Raw genomic sequence first — 21,691 nt, forward strand, 5'->3', positions numbered from 1 at the left:
TTAAGTTACAGGTTAATATGGGACATTTTCTGGGTATTTCAAGTGAGATCTAAGGAGATTTTACTCAAATTTGTTCAAAAAAACTTGAGAACTGGGGTTCCTCTAAGCTCTTGCATAGCTTAATTTGTCCCCCCTAGCTGCACAAGGGAGGAGCAGGCAGGTTTTTCAAAGCTGAGCACCTGAAGCTCCCATGGGACCATATCCAAGGTAATTTTAGGCATGACTGAAAATGATGCTACAGGGTTTTGACATAAGGAGTGGAAGCGGTATACCCCTATTCAGGAATGCTGGCAGATTTCTGGGTGAATTCTTGCTCTGGAGGCCAGTAGCAGCTCTTCCATTCACTGCCCCCTGGCATGGTCAAGATTTGGTCTAGAACAGCCTAATTGACAGTAAAGTGAATGAGATCCTTCATATACATACTGCCTACGGTAAGTCTTTATGAAGCCTACCTCCTTTTGCTCCCTGGCAACTTCCTCTGCAGTGTTTGTGTCAAAATATAAACCTCTTCTTAACAAAACCAGTGAACACATACATGTAGACGTCGCATTAAAGTGATCAACAGAAGTCCTTTTGCCTGGAGAAGCAGGGAAAAGACAGAAAGCACCATGAACCCTTTGTTTATGCTCTGAAAGGAGCCAAATACAATGGAAAAATAAAATATATATCCCAAAGGCTTCACAACTCTCATTTCATTCAGTGTTACTGTATTGGAAAATTCTTTTATATAGCAATATTTTGCTATTTTTTGATAAAATGCTAGCTTTATTGTGATCAGTGTTGGGTGGCTGGGTTTTTACTGCACTAGTCTATGTTCAGTAACGCAGTCTGTAGGTCAGGCTCCTAGTACGTTTGAACAAAATAGGTTCAGAAATGGATGATTTGCCTGGTGGAGCATGAATCTTTTTTCTGTCTTTGAGAGTATTTACTAACGGGCATGGTTTCACAGGACTCTACGTTTGACTATAATTGCTATGTCCTCTGTTAAATGCCAGTTGAATCATGGATTTTCCCCACTGTTTTTCTTGTTTATAAGACCTATGCTTAAAAAAAAAAAAAAAAAAAAAAAAAAAGCAACTAAATATGATCCAGAGAAATGTAGCTTTGCCAATTTTGCTGAAGCTGCTGATTCAACGAGGTTTTTCAGCATTTGTAAATGCACAGGCATGAGCCATCCTTTGAAACAGTACCACTAGTCATATGTTTAAAGTTACACTTGTGTTTAAGTACTTTGTGGAATGAAACCTTAATGCTGTGGGCTAAGCTGAGATGACTCATTTAAGGGAAAAATCATATATGTGAAAAAATATTTCCACTTCCTTGTAAATGATAGAATAGCTGTTTTTACTAAAAATCCAAAGATGAGCTCCTCTTAGTCAAATAGGCTATTGTAAGTCAGGAAGTATAAAACTCAGTCTATAATTAATATGTAATTTAAGAGGATTCAGCCCCATAAGAAACAATAAAAATGGTCAAAGTAAATAAGAGAAACTTTGTTAGCTTCTTCAGGGAAATCTTAATGGAAAATATAGCTGATTGGTGCATTTAGCTTACTTCAAGTGAAGAAACAATTCTGAAAATGTAGGTTCATGTGTTTAAAGCAACATGGAAGGCCAAACAGAAACTACTGGTGCCAGATAGCTTGCCCCTAAGTCTGTAACTTGTGTAAACATCACGTAGTGTTGGGTGTTAAGTGTTAAATGTCCTTCACCAGCAGTTTGTCCATCGGCAGGCAAATTTTCCAGATGGCCTTTAGATGATCAGTTATGTTGTTCATAATTGCAAGTACCTCCCCATGTGTCTCCTTCCCTGCTGCTTTAATGTGAAGAAAGGTAAAGTCTTTAACCACTACGCAGCTGGCACAACTTGCGCAAACAATTCTTAGCACTGAGTTTGAGAATAGTTACAAAATAGGGAAAGCTCAAGTGGGCATTTTACTTTTAGTATTTTGTATTTTAGTATTTTTGTTTTTTAAAGAAAAAATCTCAGAAATAAAAATAGGTATTGCATTCCCAGCTCTTTCTGATTCCATATGTTTTTCTCATGAATGCTGTTTACAATGGCTAGCTCCTTCAAACGTTGTAGCTGCAGGAACAAAAAGTACAGATGAACAAACAAAAACAAACAAACAAACAAAGACATGTTTGAGTAATACTGTCTTCATCTGCCAAGTAAACCAAAGTCTCTAACGGCTGGAGTTTGGGACTGTTTTTCACACATCTCTGTGAAAAATATATGCATCCTGATCCTGCTCTCACTGAAGCCAAGAAAAGTGAGAATTCAATGGGAGTAGGATTAAATTCATAATGTCTTGAAGTGGAACAGATTCCTCTTTGTTGTAACCAAAATGCTATCATCATTATCATGCCATTGCTATAGTAATGTAATGATGGGTCAGCAGTGTAAGTTCTAATTTGGAGAGTTGAAATAGGCCATAAAGAAATATAAATGGAACTACTGGAATTTTGCATTGCATTGATCCATTTTTCATGGTAGCAGAATAGAATGAGATTTTGTTTCTTTTTCATCATCCTGAGGACTTTTATATATATACATATATAGATATATATGTGTGTATATATGTATATATATATATATATACACGTATATGTATACACATATATGTATATATGTGTATACATATACGTGTATATATATATATATATATACACCTTTTAAGATGTTTTAGAAGATTTGATGATGGGCAAATGAGTTGTCTTTGGGGTGCTGGAAAGTATGAGTGATGTCATTTTGAAATACTGAACCGTTCACTCCAATAGAGATAAAATCAAGCCTCAGATTAATCTTCCACTGGACAGAAAAAGCACTTTGTACCTCACTACATTCATTTTTCCCATTGTCTATAATGCACAAATGTTCTTGTACTTATACAGATAATTTTGAGATATATGTGCAGTTTATGACAACTTCTTTGTAGTCTCTTCTGGGTATACAGTACCTTTTCAAAATATTAAGCAACAACTGTTTCTAAAGACCAGTGGTCTTCATTGGACCATTTATTAAATGAAACAAACCACATTTGGTGGTAATCTCAGACATCACATGTTGGTTTTACTCTTTGTCAAAGTCTGTTAAAAATTTCTTGTGAGTACGGACTGTGACATTTGCTGTGTACATCTCTTTTTCAAATGCTGAAGGGAGGCACAGTGCTGGCACACAAAAAGTTTTTGTACAGAAAATCAGTGAATAATCTCTCACCAACTTCAATACAAACAGAATTAGGTTCAGCATTCTGCACTTCAAAAGATAGCTACAGATAAATAGCGAAGTTATTAAGGGTATATAACCTGAACGAAATGAAAACTCTGTGCTTTTTGGGAAACATCCTTCTATTGCTATGCTTAGTTATCTTTATGGAATTCACATCTATTTATCCTCCCAATTTAACTCTTTAGTCTTTTGATACCTGGCTAATTGCTGATGTCAAAAGCTTCCAAAATGGGTTTTGTTTGTTTGCTTGTTTCATTTTTTTGTTTCATTTCATGAATGTGATGCATTCTTTTGCAGTTTTAATTGTGCTATAGAGTTTGCATAAAACAGGAGATGGCAATAATTACCTCATTCTTCTTGGTGGCTTCAGCAGTGACTTGGCAGACCTTTTTTAGGAAGTTTAGGTAGGTGATAGCATCTCTAAGCAGAAAGTTCTTATGCAGTCCTGATATGTTCAGCATATCCAGAAGTCTACAAGAGGATTTGTCTTTTTTTTTTTTTTTTTTTTTTTCTTGTCCAAATATCTGGTTATTTACACACCTGTGGAAAGGAAAAAGAAACAACTCAAGCCAGCCAAAATGTTCCAATGAATCAGTCAGGACAAACTATGTATATTTTGTCTATATTCAGCTTTGAGATGCTGGATGAAGTTATTTTAATTTTGAAACTGTTTTCTCCACACACATTAGTAACCCTTTAACTTGACTTATTCCTCCTCCTTCAATATGACTCAGAAGTCCTTAAGCACTTTACTTTTGAAACCTGCATCTTGGAAAGGGTTTAACAGCATAACAGTTCTTGATTTTTGTGGGCTGGTATTACGTGTGTTCCTACGAGCAATGTGCCAAAGGTGCAGTCGGGCTGATACAGACAATAGCCTAGGGTTTAGCTGTGCCTGAAGGAGCTTGTCTTCTAACCAGCCTGAGATAACCACCAGACTGCAGGCACGTGCCTGGCATTGTGGTGTAGGAATCATGTTTTCCTGAGGGCAGAGGTATCCAAAGAAGAAGGCAGGATTGTTTAGTTTTAGTTACCGTTATGCTGATGCTGGTAATGGCCTTGCAACAACACTGAGGGCTGTGTTTCAGGGAAGGAACTGAAGGCTAGGGGGCTGGCAGCAGCTGCAGTAGGGTGGTCTGAGTGCCAGGGAGAGCGTGATAGGGGATGGAGAAACTCTAGGGACAGGGGCTAGCAGGCCCAACACATCAAAAAGTAGGAAGGCAAAGGGCATAAACAAAACCACAGATACTGCAGAAGCAAGTAATAATACATAATATAGTACTGAGTCAGTTAGCCTGCAATGCCTGCTCTTCGGCATCTGAAAGTGCCATGTCTCCCAATAACCACCCTTCTTCAGGATGGTGATAGTGTAAAAGTCAGTCCCCAGAAAGACACCACTCATGCACGTATGATATACATGTATAAGTAGTGAATGAGACAGTCATTTGGATTACATCACACATTTCTGGAAATGTGTGAAAAATACTCCACAGAAAAGAGAATAATCAAAAGAAGTTGCTCTTTGATAAAGCAGATATTACAAATTAGATACCAGCCATGATTTTGTCTGCATTCAGTTCTATCTCAAAGATCATTTTGGTCATACTGGGCTCAGAAATCCTGGGAAGTATGAAGTGTATTTAACCCTGTCACTTGATGTAAGACAGAATATGATCCAGGTTCAAATAGAAAGATAATGGTTTTCACACATTTTTTTTTTTCTCTCCCAAAATGCTTTGGTAGTGCTGCCAGAGATCAAAATCAATGCTGCCAAATAAATGTAACCTATTCCTCATGCTACTGGAAATTGAAGTTCAAAATTCTCATGCAACAAGTTGAGATGGTGATCTCTATCACACAATGTCATGTGCATATTAGGTGTTCATCCCTTATATCATTTTGTTGCAATCATGAGGAGTGTTGTGGTTATACAGCCTCACCAGTGATGCAAACCAGCCATCACCTGACTGTAGGACATGGTGCATCATAGGATTTTCTTTGATAGAGTTTGAAGACAATCCTTTTAGTAGAATAGCAACATTATTTTTTGTTACTAGCAGACAGTCCAAAACAACTTTGCAAAAGGCACTTTGAGGTCTCACTGACTTTAATGAAAGTCAAACTTCAAAAGAAAATGAAAAAAATGTAATATTAAGGTTTTCAGGCAAAACTAAGCAGAAGGAATATATTCCTTTCACTGAATTATGTCACAATACAGTATTTTGATTTGTCCTTGCATAGTCATTCACAAATCAATAGTGGAGGAATGCCAGGGCTCACATCCTCTGGCTGCAGTGCTGTCAAGCAGAGGAACGCTGAGATACTGGTCTGTGCGGTGGGAGAGAAGACATTCTCTCTCTTTGAGTTGATGAACCAGTTTCTCCAGAGTTGAGGTGCAGGCTTATAGGGAGGAAGAGAAACTTTCTTCATACTGCTAGAATTGGCCAGCCAATTCATCCACTGTTTGTCCCTTTTGGTCTTTCCAGGTCATTACTGCCAATGAGCTGGCATAAGATGATGGTGTGCTCCATACAGACTTCCACCACATGGGTTACGTGCACCTGACTTCATCTGGATCTTTGGATATCTGGTCATTGTCCAGGCCATCATAAATCACCTCCAACATGGCTAATTCCTTGCATACCCCCCTCCATGGCAGTCCAATTGCCTGGGTAACATACAACATACCTTTGACATCTACAAAGATGTCTTCAACATCTGCCTTGAACCTTTCCTTTACACCTGACAGGACTCACCTCCAGAGGTGAAGGCCTTGGGTCCCTTTTCCAATCACTTTGTCCATGCCCCCATGCAAGGGATCCCAGCTGCTTGGATTGCTTGCCCTTTTACTCCATTTCTCTTGGCCCCATTATCCCAGCAAGGGAGCAGCCTGGTGGCAAGATACTTTGCCAGGATGATGGCTGAAATCTTTTTTTTGCACAGCTTGCAGCTCACCCAGGGACAGGGATAGGTAGTTACTGCTGTGTTTATGAGATGTGTCCCTTCCTCCTCCTGATGTCGTGATGGCCCTACTTTGGAATAGCCTGCCTCATTCACTCCTTCCTCCTTCTCCCTTCTAGCAGAAGTTCCTTCTCTTCCTAAACAAATTGGCTTCTACTCCCATTGTTTCTTCTTGATTGTAGGGATGACTGATACTGCCACAGGTTGGTTCTCTGGTTCAGCCACAGTGTTTGTCATCGGAGCTGCATTAGCCAGCCTGTTGCAGGATTTGGATCAGATCCAGAGGTATTTTCTTCCTCTTGACCGTGCTGAATAGCTTTGAATAATGTTAGGCATAAGTCAGGCCCCAGCACAGTGTGGTGAGCTGTATACCTCTGGCATTTCCAGGGTCAGGACATACCTTTTTAAAACATTCTTTCAGATTTTTAGGATTCAGCACTTCTTCAGGTGTGAAGGATAAACTGTCAGAGGTGACAACCATGATAGATGCCTGTCCAGATGTTCCCACACCCCCTGCCACCTATAACCATCCTGACAGAGGGCGGATCTCAGGTGGTATTCTTAAATAGTTGTTTAAATTTAGACAAAACCAAAAGCACATGCAGAAGATATAGCAATAGGTTCATGTTAGTTTGAGCATCCCAGGAATATTCAAAAATTTCAAGAGCTATTGTAACTAGCTTGGAGGAGAAAAAGTAAAGAGTGTATGTGTACTTGTTAATAGTTTCCGTGAAAGGATTCCTGAAGTGTAAGAATGATGGCAATACTGAGTACAAACACCAGACTAAATTCACAGTCAGTGTAATATGAGCTCATACAAACTGGAAAAAACATAAACAAACTTAGGCCAGCCCCCAGAGGTGATAAACAACAAGAAAAGGGTTAAGAAAAACAACCCGTGGAGCAAATAAGTCAACACCATGAACAAATAAATCAGTGTTGTGACCAGAAACTATTAAATGGATATCATGTTTATAACAAATTTGTTAAAGGACTGTTGTAGCTTTACCCAGCAGGCAGCTCAGCACCACACAGCTGTTCACTCACTCTCCACCCTCAGTGGGATGGGGGAGAGATACGAAAAGAAGAGTGCAAGAACCTGTGGGATGAGATAAGGGAAGTTTAATAAGAAAGAAAGGAAAAAAAAAAAAAAAAAAAGAATAAACAAAGAAAGTGATTTCCAACTGCTCACCACCTGCTGACTGATGCCCAGCCAGACACTAAGCAGCAGCAGCTTCCCCAGCCAACCCCCCCCAGTTTTATTGCTGAACACGATGCCACATGACATGGGACATCCCTCTGGCCAGCCTGGGCCAGCTGTCCTGGCCATGTCCCCTCCCAGCTTCCAGCTGGCAGGGCAGCACGAGGAGCTGGAAAGTCCTTGGCTCTGTGTAAGCACTGTTCTGCAACAACTAAAACATTGGTGTGTTGTCAGCATTATTCTCATCCTAAATCCAAACACAGCACCATACCAGCTACCAGCTACTAGGAAGAAAATTAACTCTATCCCAGCCAAAACCATGACAAACAGCCATGCCCCTGATTCAGTCACACTAGAGATCATGCCTGGCTTTAAGGACAGGTTCATGGCAGAATTAAACTTGAGCTACTCAAGTACCCAAAGCAGAGGACATACCTATGCACGTTTCTGAATTGTGACCTAACTTTTTGGAGTTTGCTAAGGCTTCAACTGCATCTGACTTCTGTACCCATTCAGTTGGCAATTGTCTAAACTTAACAAAGGTGTCTACCATCTGCTGACAAATACAGCTAGGATGGTTTAAATTGGGACACTGAAATGCCTCTCAGTCCTAGCTGAAGCCTTATTTATTTGCATGCACTGCATCAGCCTCAGTACAAGCACTTAGGCTGTGTGGCAACTTGGCAGCAGAGAAAATCAGCTCTGGTAGAAGGGTGCAGTGGACAGCTGGTAAGGAGCATGGGTTGATTCAGCACAAGGTGTCTCTCAGAGCCACAAGTGAAGATTTGAAACTTGGAAAATAATGATAGTGTCAATACCATGAGTGCCAGGCACAAGGTACTCTACAGGTTTAATGCAATTAAAAATAATAATAAAATAAAAGATGGAATAAATAGTGTTCTGGATTTCTCGTACCCCATACAAATTGCCTGTTTTAAACTTAAGTCTAAAACTTCTACTTTTGCTCTTTTTTATCAAAAAGTTTTGACAATGATGTATGCAACACAGCTTGTTTAAATCAGAGATCAGTTGACAGCAGAAGTCACGAATGCCAGTTTCTGGTGGCTCTATATACAATGTGATTTATTTCCTTTCTAACCAAGTACGGTGTCTGATCAGGGTGCTTTTCTAGATTGCCATTGTCTTTCTCCCATGTGGCATTTTCTAGTGGCTCATATTACAGTTGAGCTCACTTCTAGAAATTTCCCCCAGTAAGGGCACAAACCTTCCTCTTCTGCACCAAATAATCTCAGTGAGCCTTAGCACCTTGATGAGAAGTTTATGACAGTGAGTTACATTTACAAAAGTTCTTAGATGTCATGGTCTATATTTTATTGTCAAACATCTGGAGTAAGAATCAGTTTAAGCAACATCTGGAGTGAATTCAAGCAATTCTCTGCTGCCATGACCTTACATCACTACACTATAATATTAATGAAACACACATTAAAAAAAAAAAAAAATCTGTATTTTGTTAAGCATTGCCTATTTATGAGAACAAGCTAATTTTGTGAAGACAAAGCAGGGCTTTGCGTGTCATAGAAGACTTATTTTAAAACTTGTCCAGTTACACAGATCAGTTTACACTCTTTTCCATCAACAAACAATTGAAAAATATCACCAGCCAATTTGTCGCAGATTTGTAGGCTCTAGGGAACTAGCTTTCAAGGGAAAAGAGAGAAAATGGAAGGAAATAATATTACAGATTACACAGAACCATGTCTGTTTCCACTCTGCCTCCAAATCTGCAAGCTGAGAAGAAAGTAAAGATATTTAATTCAACAATTTGTTAAATCCTATATAATTTCAGAAGCATAGGGAAGGAAGTAAGCTAAAATCCTAACCATAGATTAATTTTTGTGGACATTTTCTCTAAGTTCTCTAAAACACAGGAGTAAGCACTGGGGGAAAAGAGACATTTGTGTGATGTAGGTAGGAGAAAAAAAAGTGAGAATGTTTTCTCCTATCCATCTGCCGCTACAGCGAGCGGAATGCTGCAGCTACTCCTCACATACTAACAGTGTTGGCAATGCATTGTATTATCCCTTGAGAAGGCAGTTATTATGGAAAAGACGTATCAGCACCCTGTAGTGAGGAAATCAGAACATAGCCCAACATACTTTATAAAGTATGGACAGTATAAAGTAAAGACAGGAATAGTAGACCAGGTAAGTGCATCCACATGTGAACTAACATCAGGCCCTGGTGGCACAGCCATGTCAGCACTGTTTTTTACTGCCAAGTCAAATCATGTCTGCATAACTTCTGTTTCTGCAAAAAAAAAAAGTTTTTTCTTGTATTTATCTTTGCTGTAAGAGGAACAAAAAAAAATCCAGTGGAGCCCATCAATGGCTTGCTGATGGAGGTAGGCAGCAAGAATCCCTAACCATGATGCCAACGGCATTGCACAGGTATGTTTGTGCCTCCATGCCCATCCTGAATCCATTTTGCATTATTCCCGGAGGTGAACAAAACCCTAAAGCTTGGAGTAAAATTAGGGTCAGAGTACCACACAGTCGTTCTTATCTGGATCCAAGTTTCACAGCATGGAAATCCCAGCTGGTTTGAAAGCAAGCTGTAAATACGATGAGAACAGATTCTTTTCTGGCTGCTGGGAGTGTTTGTTTTATCTCCCCAGGGAGAATGTGGGTTCCCTAACCCACACTCTGTGTTTAGGTTCTCTGCTGGGAAACCCTAGAGAGGAAATTCTAAATCATAGCTTTCTGCACACTTTATTTGACAGCTGGGTCCTGGACTTACAGTGTCTCTGCTGCTCCCTTGGCTGAAATCAACAGAATTTCTATAGGGGATTTCATGGATTTCCCACTGGTGACTAATGAAGGTGTAGCTAGTATCAGTGATGATGGGGAATTCTTCTAAAATCCTAAAAGGTTTTTCTTGGTTACAAAGAGAGAAAAAAATATATAGCTCATTTCAGGGAGCATAATGACATTGATACAGGTTTGTGTACACCCAAGCAGACCTATTACAGACATTAAAGGCTTTAGATAGGTACCTAAGTGATTTTGCAACCTTTTTATATGCTTTTCACCAAATGCAATAAAACTCAGAAATTTTTTAGCACTACACCTTCCCTTCAGCAGTTTTCAAGAAACAAAGCCTTTTTTTTTTTTCTTTCTTTCTTTTTTTTTTTTTTTTTTTTCTTTTTTTTTAAGGGACTTTGGATAATCAAACACAAAATTCCAGTTAATTTAGAAGTGGTCTGACATGCTATCTCAGTTTTCAGCATGTCAGAAGAGAAGATTTAATGTTCACTGGCAACCACAACATGCTACCTCCCCTGTACTCTATTATGTCATGTGATTTGATCCTTTAAAACTCACATTTTTAGGCAGCTTATTTACCTATGTTTCTTCATAAGATGTGTATACCAAGAGGCCCTGCCTTTCCTCCAGGACTGTGCAATCTTTTGAACTACTCATGAGAAATCAGGAGTGTGACCTACTGCATCTGCTGGAGAATATCCAAGAATAATTATATATATCAGTATAATCATCAAGCAACATCACCTATTTCAAATTTAAGCCAAGCTTAGTAGTCACAGATGGAGATGAGAGTTTGGAAAGGAAAAAGTTGAAGGTAAGAGAAAGAATGACGATTTCAAAGTGGAAGTTTGCTTCACCTGAGCTCATTTCTGCCCCTTTGGAGTGGGGCTGCCATCCCGGCTATCTTTTGTGTTCTTCTGAAGTAACTGGGTCTTCTCCATGGTGTGACCTGCTGAAGCTGAGCCTCCTGTGGTGCTGCAGGGATGATCCTGCAGTAGTACATGCATCCCCAATGAGATTTAGGCTGGGCTTTTCCCTGACAGCTGCTGCCATGGGATGATCTGTATTTCTACTTGTGGGAAAGAAAGATCTGTGGGTCTCATTTGTGGCAGAAATCTTATTTATTTGAGCACAGATGAAAATCTGAATGAAGCTAAGCTGTGTTTAGGAACATTCATATAACAGGAAAATCAATCAATGAAAACATACAGGAGTCAACTTTTACTTAGAAAGACTAGTTTGAAGTTAGTGAATAGATCAAAGCAGTTAAAACAAAAATAATGACTTACAAAGACTAATGATAGAGAATAAGAACCTGCATAAAAACAAATAAAACACCTGCCTGAACTTGAGGGTGGCAAGGGAATTATCCACAATGAAACATATTTCCTGAAACATGTTTACATGAAAATTGCTTGGGGGTTGGAAGCACAAGTTAATTAGCTGAAAAATGACTGGATGGGTGAGGTTAGATGAGCTGTTTGTCTAGTCAGCATTTTAAAGCCAATGCAGACTAAAGGAAGCAGAGAAAGGGAAAGGAGGACACCACAGGTTAAAATCAGAGCAAAGGACCCAACACTGTATTGTTTATATAGAGTATATAATACCCCATAAAGTTACAGTGTTTAAAGCTGATCAAGGATAACTCACTACAATGCCTTCCCAACAGCAAATGCAGTTCCCATAAAGTTGTTGTTTTCCACAGGAAAATTATATTTATATATATCTTCTTCTGGGAAGAAAAAAAAAAAAAAAGTATTTTTAGTTGTTGAATTGACTTGAGATGTTTCATTTTAAGTCAGTTAGCTAAGTTGTTTTTCTTTCCTATGGCCAATTGCCTCATAGGAGCTCTAGACCAAGTACCTTGCTCTCTTTGGGCTGGGCTGAGCATTGTGGTTATACAACATCTCTGGTGATGCAAAATAGCCATCATCTGACTTTATGACATGGTGGACAGGATTCACTTGAACAGTTTGTAACAGGTATAATCTAACCGGAATACTTGTCCCTTAACACATGATGAATATTGACTAGCACAAGCCAAACACAAGGCTTAGCTGCACTGAGTATTTATACATTGGAATATTATAGGAACTATGATCAGAGCACATTCAACACTCAGAAGAAAGCCACCTACAGTTTCCAAGGTTTAAACATGGGCTGTCACATGCACAAGTAATGCTCACAAAACAGACTGCACATTCAAGGCTAGGATGAAGCTTATCCTTTGCAAATTGTTCAAATAAACAACTTTACACAAAAAAAGCATTATCCCAAAAAAGTGCAAAGAACTAGCTGACTAATCACTTGCGGACATGTAGCTCTGATAAAAGCATAGATAGCCTTTTAATGAGCGTGTGTGGCAGTCTTTTTCATCCCAGGAAACTGCCAAACTATATTAGAATCATAGAACCATAAAATCATATAGGATAGAAAAGATGCTTAAAATCATCAAGGTCACGCATCATCTAATCCTACCAGGTCCACCACCAAACCATGTCCCTGAGTGCAGCATCCACAAGTCTCTTAAATACCTCCAGGAATGGGGACTTCACCACTTCCCTGGGCAGCCTGTTTCAATGCCTAATCATCCTTTCTGTGAAGAAATTCTTCCTGATATCCAATCTAAACCTCCCCTGGCACAGCTTGAGGCCATTTCCTTGTGTCCTATCACTGGTCACCTGAGAAAAGGGACTGACACCCTCCTCACTGTGGTCTCCTTTCAGATAACTGTAGAGAGCAGTGGTGCAGCCTGCCCTCAGCCTTCTCTTCTCCAGACCAAACAACCCCTGTTCCCTCAGCTGTTCCTCATAGTCCATTCACAAGTTTCATTGCTCTTCTCTGTACACACTCGAGCAACTCAAGTTCCTTCTTGTAGCAAGGGGCCCAAAAATGAGTACAGTAGTCAAGGTGCGGCCTCACCAGTGCCACATAACCAGGGGACAAACATTTCCCTGGACGCACTATTTCTGATGCAGACCAGGGTGCCACCTGGGCACACTGCTGGCTCATGTTCAGCTGGCTGCCAAGCAGCACCCCCAGGTCCTTGGGAAGGTCTCAGCCAATCCTCCCCAGGCCTATACCACCACATGGGGCCGTTGTGACCCAAGCACAGCACCCGTCTTCTGAGCAATGCTGGAGCTCAGACGTGCTGTTGTATGTGCTCTGCTTTTCTAGAGTGTCATAAGCTTGCAAGCACTGGAACAATTTCAAATAATGTCATAGCAGGGAAAATAACGGGTCTGCCTTACTTAAAGTGTGTGGTTTAGATGTCACATCCAGTTATTGACTTTAAGGGCCAGCTGTATGATCCTTACTCACACTGCATGAGTTTCCTTTGTGTGTTGTACCATGTATATAAATAACCTAGTCTTTACATAAATACGTTCTTTATTCTTATATTCTTTACTAAACCGTACACTTACTCTTACATTGAATTATGTGTTTGGCAAAATGTAACTTGATATAACATCAAGTATTTTTCATCCACTGGTGACCATACTGTTAGCATTTATTCCAGCAAACATGCTAGAAAAAAGCACCCTTTTACCCCTGTTTTTGGCCATTTTCAAATGTAATTGCAACCTGTTTGGAAACCCAGTGACTCTGGATGCAAGAGCTCACCTCAGTGGAAATGCTGACTTTCCGGCTGCATCTTTTCTCTGAAGAATAGACAGCAGTCCTGCATCTGAGCTGGAAAGAAATTTAGCAAAATCCAACTTCAGAAAATAAGCACATGCTTAAATCCCAGTGACTTAAACTTAAATCCTTCATACTAGCCTTGAAGGGAAACTTTTCCTGAGCTGGGGTTTTATACTTTAACTGACTTATGTTGTTGAACTGGGTTAATAGGCTGCATAGGCTGCATGGAGTCAAGACCGATGACTGTAGGCTGTGAGTTTAACACCCTTCTATCCTAATGGAGATCTTAGAAGCTGATCTCCTTCATCACTATTCATGGGTATTTGCCCCCATTACCATAATTCCATGTGTAGGCACAGTGCACGGTTAAAGAAAAATAAACAAATGATATTGCCAACCACTAGCAAGTGCCTAAAGCCGTGCCACCATGTGCCAACCCCACCCACTGATAAAATAAATTCTTTTCCTCCTGGCATTTTGCCTAAGCTCAGGAATGTTAAATTAAATAAGTATTCCTAGTTGTGCACACTGAAAGTCAGAAAATCTGGATACTAATGGAAAAAAGAGGAAATGAATCAACATCTGATGATCAACATCCCAGGGACTTTCCACCAAAAACCTTTCGCTACCTAGACCTACAAACTCAGATCTAGTGAGATAGCATAACATCATCCCAGGAAATATTACTGGCTACACCAGGTCATATGAGAAGGGAAGAACCCTGAATTCCTGAGGCTGCCCCCCCAAAATATCGTCACATCTTTATGGAGTTCCTGGAGGAAATCAGTTAGATTCTGGGGCACTCAGTAGTTTACATAAATAGAGCCCCTGAGGATGAAAGCAGAAAAAAGGCTCACTGTAGGAATTTGCGATGGACAAGGTCATCCAGTTCTCTTTCCATATTTGGGGTAGATTCTACTCTCAGGCAAAGCACAGATACCAAGTACATCTCAACCTCCAAAGGCAACATCCATGTCACAATGGAGATGGGAGCTATAACTCCAACATGATGGTCTTCAGGGACAATGGCAGCACCCCCTTTCCAGCAGATCTTACCTTCCCCAACTAGGTCAAAGCAAACTCCATTAATGCTTCACTAATGTGCTGCAGGGTCAGCTCTGGCTCCTTTGGGAGAGGAAATCTGTGAATGACCTCATCATTTCTTTCTCATCCAAGTATCCTTTCCACAAAGAGGCACAGATATCATTTTGAGCCCATGAAGGCTCAGGGTCTCCCTGTTTCTCTGTCACATACTTCTTTTGATAGACAGGCACCAAATATGAACGGATCCACAGAATCATTTTCCTGTCCTTTTCCTTGCAACCTACCACTGCTGATTTACACCACTGCAAATAAAAGAGGAATCATACCTCACATTACTACTCTATGTACATCTCTTAGATCAGCATTTAAACAGAAAAAGTACTTGATAAAGTGCTTGGTTATCAGCTTTCAGCTTTAATTTTGTACTAAGAAAAGACACTTTTAATTGTTACCAGGAATGTGTGTCAAAGGGGAAGGAACCAAAAATAACTCTGGACGGGGAAAATAAATAAATAAATAAAAACCCCTATAGCTTCTATTCTAACTGCACATGTATGTCTGTTAACCTTAAGGATTTGCCAATAGTAAGGGTACATGTTTTAACTTGCTATGAAATGAATGTGCCTATGGGCCAGATTCATATCTTACTTATAACTATGTAAAGCAGAAATACATTTCTTTGAAGTTGTTAGATTTATTTTGGATTTATAGTACTCTGAGATCAAAATCAGATCTGTGTTTTAAATTGAGATGAGCAGAACAATGAAAGAGGGTAAAGATTCATATGGCAATGAATACAACAAGTTTTTTAATATAAAACTAAATTTTTCTGCACGCAGTGTAATGAAGCAGGGGAATGTTGCTGTCTAGATGTTTTGTATTACTGTGTAATGAAGTTAGTATATAAATTATTGCATGCAGACACACGCTCTCACACGCTATTTCTTTGGCTCGCATTTTCGTGAGTTTCTTTGCCTTCTTTGTTCTGGGACTCAAGTCATAAAATAAAATACAAAAGTGAATAATTTTTATCCAAATGTGTACATATTTAATATGTTTAGAAGCATAATGATTACTTTTAAAATGTTTTCCTTATTACATGCTGCCCAGAATAAAGAAGACAAACAAATACATGTCTTTTACTTCAACTGGAAAAAAAAATACAAAAACAACAACAACAAAAAACATTCCAGGAAGAACCCAAGGAAATAAGTAATGTTCTGGTATAGGTAAAGGAATGCCTTGAGACTGCATTCTGTAGCTTTTTAGAACATCACATAACAAACATGGTGTATGCTTCTCCTCTTTCCCATTAAAATAAAAAAAATGTAGTTAATGGTTAATAGAAACACAAAGTGAAACATCCCACATAATACACTGACACTTTGTTAATCTTCTGTGATCAATACAGAAACTAAGACAAATGCATAAGCTGTAATTAATGATACCTGAAATGGATTTTAAAGTCTTTTTTTTTTTTTTTTTTTTTTTTTTTCTGTAATACATATATTTATGTGCCTAAAAGCACCCAAATGCAAATAGTTTGTTAACAAAATATACCTCTTAAGCTGAAATTACCACTTCTGGTTGTTCTGACTTTTCAGAAAGAGTTAGTGGAGATGTTGAGTAAGTTAATTGATTAAATATGACATGAATATATGCAGTCCCTCCAAAAGTCAATTTTAGTCTGCCAAGGAAATACGGCCCCAGAAAAGTATCTTTCCCTACCAATAAATGTGTCTGACCCCCAGACAACTGAGTTTTTGCTCAGCTTCCTGAACATGAAGCCTTGCATACAGAACTAATGGCACCGCAATTGCACTTTTATCCCATATATAAATGTATATGAGGATCCTTTTTGGCATGTTATTTTATGAATTCTCAGTGCAAATTTGGGTGGTTTTCAAAAAATCTATCAAACAGATATAAAAACACTCCAGCAACAGGGGTGGTTTTTTTGCTCAAACAGCTGCTGTAGCCTTAGGTTCTGCCAGGAAACTGCTTTTGGTGGGGACAGTTACTAGTTTGGAGAAACCCAACCACAAAACATGTATTGTTTTGAAAAGTTCATATTTATGCTGTTCAAATGTAACTGGCCATGGCACACACTGTTCATTAGGAAACATCTGGCTATAAGTTTTCACAGTTGCAAGCATTTTAAAGCACAATAATGATTCTGAGAGTAGATAACTCTGAAGCAGTTATATGCAGGCAGGTTTTAATAACTAAATAAAAGTCACACGGAAAATTCATGTCACTGATGAAATGTCAACACACTGATGTACAGGAAGACAAAGAGGTACATCCAGTCCTGTAACTGCAATGGTTTTTGGAGTCTGAAGGCCAGAAAGGTACTCAAAAGTTAGTGCAGCAGTTTCCAGCTCTATTTTACAGAGAATAAATGAGAAATAATAAACTCTTACAAAAGGTAAATAATTTGCAGCAAGATGCATTTTGTAAACATTGGCCTAAACAGTTTTTGATCCAGAAAGGGTACAGAAAGAAAAGTAATAGCACAGTCCAATTCTTTTTACATCAATAATAGAGAATGTATAAATTCTCTGTGAATGTGAGTCCATGAACACTCACTCTCAGGTAACAGCGGTTTGGTCGCATTAGAGTCATTAAACATAATAGTTCCCCAAAATGTAGTTTAAGGAAGACTGCTTATGCCAGATTCTGACGCAAAGAAACTAGTTTTAGGGATAAATATTTCTTAGTCTGTAGACACATGGATGCTAAACCCCACAGAAGTGAATGGAAAAGGAATTCTCTTGTTTCAGTGTGTGAGATACACACTGCAGCAAACATCCAGCTTCTGCCATCATCTAGTAGTCAGACAATGAAACTGGACAACCGGTCCATGGCCTTTTTTATTAAAAAAAAAAAAAAAAAAAAAAAAAGGTTGATTTTATGAACCAAGGAAATCAATCAAAAAAACTGCATGTTTTTATGCGACATTCTTTATAAATATATACAAAGGACTTAGATGCTAATTAAAGGTAAAGAAAGAAAAGATTAATTCTTCATCACCAAAGTTTACATATTTATGTAGTATCTTATATCCCAGAATAAAACTGAGTTACATCATTCTTCTCCCTTCATCCCTTGTTACATCTTTATAGTTCTTGGAGGTTTTCAATACTCTCCCTAAGGAATATCAACATGTAGATGAATTCGATGGTGCTGTATGATTTCCACAAGCAGGCTGAGCTAAGCTGTTTGCAGCAGGAGTGCTGCAGCTGCATAGCAGAGGCACAAGCACAGCCTCTGGAGCCATCTGATACTGAGACGTCTGTGTACAGCAAGAATATATAATTTACTGTAATGGCCTATTTCACCATACACTACAACTGGACTGTGTCTGTAGTAATAATCACCATGTTTTGAATGCCAAAACAGAGGGATGGACAACTGGGACATAATAACACGGGACATTAAGGTTCCGTGAGTGCATTTCTCTCACAGTCTAAGCATAATCTTGATCATTTAGAGGAGCTTGGAATCTTAGATGGAAATTGTCAAAGAGCAAGGATCTTGCTAAAGTACTTCGGTGTAGGTACTCAAAAGGGAGAAAGTAAGCATTCTTCAACACTCAGAACAATTAAACAGGCAAATCAATCATCACCAAGGTTTGGCCTAAAATTAAATCCCCAAAAGTTTAGCTACATTTAAAAACTGTTCTTACAGCTAAGGAGTTTCTTCAGTATGCACTTCTGACAGGGACAGAGAGTAGCACATTCTGATGTTTGCCCAGTGTGGCTTACCTCTTTGTAAACCTTGGAAAACTGACACCTCTTTGGTGACAACTGAATTCAGTTTAACAATGCTGGTACAATATCCTACCCCTCTCAAATACATACATCTTACTTCCATGTTCTGCTATGTGTTAAGAGTTCATAAGAAATGAATTTTGGGGTTATACAATGAATTAGATAAAGACAAGATCATAAAAAAAAAAATATGACAAGATTATTTCAAAGATAATGCACACTCTTGTTTAAACACTGCAACTCAGGGGAGATGCTTTTTCATTGTTTTTAAATGGAATAGCTCAAACAGGTAAGCATCCCAAATTTAGCAGGAATTTAGTTGTTGTAGATAGAATACATAGCAAAAGATGTACAAAAGGTTAATTATTTCTACCCGTCATACAGTTTGCATGCATTAACTCAGAAGAGAATATATACTTTTTCTGAAATAAAAATCTAAATATAACCTTAGCTCACATTTTTTATTACAAATATATGACAAGAAAATGACCTGATGAACAAAGGTAAAAATAGTGAAAATTAATTCTACTTTTATACATTTTCTCAACTTTATTGAATATATTTTTATTCTCTGCTATCAGCTATGATAATGCACCAAGCCAAAAACAAGCTCCTCTTGTCCTTTTTCTATGATTTACTGTTTGGACATATGTGTTCTTAATCCTTAAGGATTTATAGAACAAGCTGTCGTTTTAATCCTCCCTGATGCAACATGCCTAGTATCTGCAGAAACTTCATCCGTTTCCTTCTAGGTGAGAGCAAGAAAATGTGCTGGCTGTCACATGGAACTGGAATCATTGCTTACTTCTGTTACAAGAAAGTTCAGGCGTGGATGAACAAACCATCTTTTGCTATCTTTTCCTGTATATACCAAAAGGGACAGTGCCAGTCTCAGCAGGTTTGTCAGTAGCCAAACCCTGAACAGAGACTTCTTTTTAAGACTTTTCCAACAACTGTAAGGATCAAGCAATAGTCAGAGTTGTGATCCCTTGCACCGGCTTTCACCAGAAGATAAACACAGGATGCAGAAACAGAAGCCCAGTGTCTCAATGCTTACACAGTGCCAGTACCCTGACACATCATCCCCATTGTATCTGTTGTGATTTCTCTGAAATGTTCTCATAAAATTTCTACTAAAAAAATAATAGTTATCTGTGTCACCACACAAATTAAATTGATTTTTATGTCCCTCATCATTACACTAATCCTTTTTTTTTTTTTTTTTTTTTTTTTTTCCTAGTAAATTAAGCAGATTGGAAATCTGCTACATTTTGTATATTTGTTGCACAGCAAGCTGAGTACTGTACTCAGTTCTGTCACTGCACTTTGAGTAACTTGCATAATCTCTGTTCCGGTTCTTGCAGACATCAAATGATGATGGTAACACTTACCTGTCTGACAAGAAGGTTGTGAAATGTTTTTCATTAATGTTTGTAAGAAGGCTTTAGAATTTCACACAGAAGCTCTACAGACATTTTCCAGGTCAATATTATTACAGCAGCAGAGTCATTCTCCATTGCAGAACCTGTCTAATCAGTAGACAGGCAAAAAATGACATCCAGATGTTTACAGTCACTTTGGAGGAGTTAGAGAGGATGATACAAACAGCACAGTATTTGCCCTTGCCCTTTCAAATTATGATGCTACAACATTATTCCTTGTCTCATTCACTGAAGGGAGTGTCTGCCTACGGAAGTGAACAAAGCAAAAAGAGAACAGTAAATTCTTCCCTTGGTGCTATGAGTGAGAACAACTGAGTGTCCTCCCATTATGCTGTGGTAACTGTTCATGCCAAGGACTCAGGAGGAGTCCTGGAAAATTTAGATGAAAAAAGTAACAATCCTCTATCATATCTCCTTCTTTTCCCACTTCCAAACACTGACTGAATTATGTATTTCATCACGTGAGGAACAGTGAGGCTCTAGTTATTCTCAGGACAATTCTCCTGTGTTACTAATTGAGCTTGTTGTACAACAAAAGTTCTCAGCATTGAGAAGGCCGTGTGTTCTTCATGTGCCTGACTCATGGCCAAGCTGAGTCTTTGGGTTCAGTGGCCACAGAGGACTACAACCTGTTTGAAACAATGAGATGCTTCCAGAAAAAAGTGCTGTGCCTGAACCCACAGTTTCCTCACCCTCTGCATGCTGCTGCATGGAACAGGGAGGAGATGAATGGCTCTGTTCACAGCCTGGCAGTCATACCCCAGATCTGCAGCTGAATGTAAATAATAGAATTTATCTCCTTTTATATATATATATAAATACATACATATATTAACCCTGCAAGCATCAAGGGACAATTAGAAGGATAAGCTGGGAAAATGTTATGGTGAGCTTGTTCTTATATGTAATTTCTATCTTTTTTTCTTTCTTTTTTTTTTTTTTTAAGGTTTTATAAACTATGATGTCGTCTGTCAATGATAACAGGACAGTGGAAAAAGGATGGAAGTGAAATTTGGGTGATCATGGTTTTTCTTATCAGAACTGCCAGCCATGTGTTACTTCTGACTCATCAGTTCCTTTCAGCTCCTTGTGTTTCTGTTTCATTTGGCTGCTCAGATGGCAAGTTAGCTGGAGATATTGTAAGTATCCTACACTGTGAAGCACAATACAGCACAGTTCTCTAGTGTCTTCAGGAAATGCTGTGTAATAAATAATCATTCTTTTGATAGCAGTTCCCAAATCACACCTAAAGAAACAGACAGAAGACCCTCTATTGGATATAAGGGTATATCACTTCAGTTAAGATAATCTGAGTGAATATGCTCTTTGCTTTCATTTTTCAAAGGGCCAGCTTGGAGAGAAAAAAAAAAATAGCTGTTTGATAGATGGAGGGTGGGGATAATAGAAAATCCTTTTTTTCATTATAGAAAAATAATATCAAATGTAGCAACCTTGTATCCTGTTTTCCAGGAGCTATCTGGCACCACACAGGCACTGCCACCAGACAGGAAGAAAATTGGAGCCTCCCACAGTTGCCCCAGTATGATGAAGACGCATACAAAGTACCTTTGTTTCTTCATGCTCTGACTCTCCAAGCTGCATTAATTAAGA

The 21,691-nt window shown here is 38.7% G+C and overlaps 1 long non-coding RNA gene across 1 annotated transcript; it reads right to left on the reverse strand.

Moving 5' to 3' along the window:
* Positions 1–1,250: 1,250 nt before the first annotated feature.
* On the reverse strand, positions 1,251–20,260 carry LOC311434679. The gene is made up of 7 exons (XR_014691634.1): positions 20,030–20,260; positions 13,804–13,872; positions 11,830–11,911; positions 11,037–11,248; positions 7,202–7,291; positions 3,579–3,771; positions 1,251–2,085 (listed from the first exon to the last, which is right to left on the reverse strand). It is a non-coding gene; the product is annotated as an uncharacterized lncRNA (long non-coding RNA).
* Between the last annotated feature and the right edge of the window lie 1,431 nt (positions 20,261–21,691).

This window comes from Aythya ferina, assembly GCF_964211825.1.
Source record: "Aythya ferina genome assembly, chromosome: 3".
In the NCBI taxonomy this organism is placed as follows: Eukaryota; Metazoa; Chordata; class Aves; order Anseriformes; family Anatidae; genus Aythya; species Aythya ferina.